The sequence below is a fragment of the Carya illinoinensis genome, chromosome 1 (genome assembly GCF_018687715.1).
Source record: "Carya illinoinensis cultivar Pawnee chromosome 1, C.illinoinensisPawnee_v1, whole genome shotgun sequence".
NCBI classification, from domain to species: Eukaryota; Viridiplantae; Streptophyta; class Magnoliopsida; order Fagales; family Juglandaceae; genus Carya; species Carya illinoinensis.
This window is the reverse complement of record NC_056752.1, coordinates 37964383-37966408: the sequence shown is the minus strand read 5'-3', so window position 1 is coordinate 37966408 and position 2026 is coordinate 37964383.

Here is a 2026-nt window from a genome sequence, read left to right as displayed (position 1 = left end):
AGCCGCATGTTTAACATCTTCTAAAAGGGTAGCGCTTTTTCATTCCGCTTTCGGAAAAATTCTATTTATAATTTTTAAAATTTTAATTTTTTTTTTCTCTTATTAAATATGTCTTGTATAAATAATGATTAAAAAATTTCAATTAGTTTAAAAAAATAAAAATAAAAATAAAATAAAATAAATTTGTTGTTTGAGAATAATAAATAGCAAAACTGTTCACCTTAGTCTCGTTATATTGATATGACTATTCATCAATTATTAATTTAATTCTTAATTTTTAAAATGACAATTAGATTCAATAATCGATAGATGACAATTAGATTTAATATATCATTCCTTAAAGATGTGAGTAAAATGCGAGCATAATAAATATAGATATATATATATATATATTAAGTGAAAGCAACGTGCAATGCACGTTTGCTTAGTTTATATGTAATTTTTTTGGTTAAGAATTAATTTTTTATTAATAAAGATGTAATATTTTAGTTAATTAAATAAGTAATGATGTAATGTTTATATAATTGATAAATAATTATACGTTGTGATATATTAAAAAAAAGAGCATTAATAGAATCTATAGCATGGTCCTATAAATAAACATCGCTCATAATTCTATGAAAGTTATTTGAGATCATTTTGATTCTAACATAATGATCTAACATTTTTCTCATCTTGCATCACTTCAATAAAGAGGACATTAAACTGCCTATATTTTTTCTCTTTAAGTTTCTCTAAATCTGCATAAACTTAAATCTTCTAATTTTTTTTTTTTATAATTTCTTCGCAACACTTTTAACAAACGGTCGATTTTTCTACAAAATAAATTTTGAATAGCTTTACATAATTAATAAAAAAAAAAATCAATTTTTTTTTTTTTTGTAATTAATTCATTATAACAAAACTCAACTTTTGAAGAAAAATTAGAGAGATACCTCTCCAGCATATTTCATCAATTCAACTGCTGTACAACCAAGTGTTTGTTCTGCTATTTCACCAAACATAATAGCAGCTAGCTTTCAAGTATTATCATCCATTTCAACATATGCTCTAGCACTTTAAATGCGTTGAATATATTAATTTCAATTTGAATAATGTTAAATTATAAATTAAATCAGACATCAATTTTAAATTAAAATTGTAATATACATACCGTAGTTTGCAGACCCCTTAATTTTTGCAATATATATAAACAAAGCTTTCATTGTATTTATTTTCAGTTCCTTTATTACAGCCAACACATGACATGTAATAAAATACTTGGACAAAGTCAATAACATTTATTTTCGCCTTTATCTAGAATTCTGCTTTCTACGTTAAATCATAATCAATTTTTAGAATGAATGTTTATGTAAATATTTTAATTTATTACTAATAAAATAATATTTACCACCATGGGTTGTAAATCCTTAATCAACTCTGCAATATCACAATTTTTCACAATTTCTCGAATACCAACAGATGATAGTGGTGCAAATAAGTATGTCAAGAATCTTGTAATGATACTTTTAATTATCAAATCGTTATTTTCCGTCTTTAAAATTCAGAAAAGAATAATAATGTAAGGAAATGAAATATATATATGTAAATTACATAAATCACATCATTAACTCTAATATAAATGCATTAATATGTAATTGTTAATTTCCAAGAATTACCATTACTTTATTGCAGCTGCCTCAGGAAGAAGAAGATTGATTATAAAGGTACTTTATGGACGGGATGATAAAGACAATCCTTTATTGAAAGTGAGATCAATATTAGTGCTAGTATATACGATATGAAAAAATATCTAAGCTATTTTATTATTATAAATACCGTTATATGATCCAATAGATATTTTTGTTCTAAGTATTATTGGCTTATCTTCAATAATATCTGATATTTTTTGACATCCGTCTTGGACAAATCGACCCTACATAGTCAAACATATGTGGTTCAATTTACAAAATTGAAATAATTAAAAGAATTAATAAAATATTCTTAAATTAATATTGGAATTCAATTTTAAAAGAAATGAGAAGTT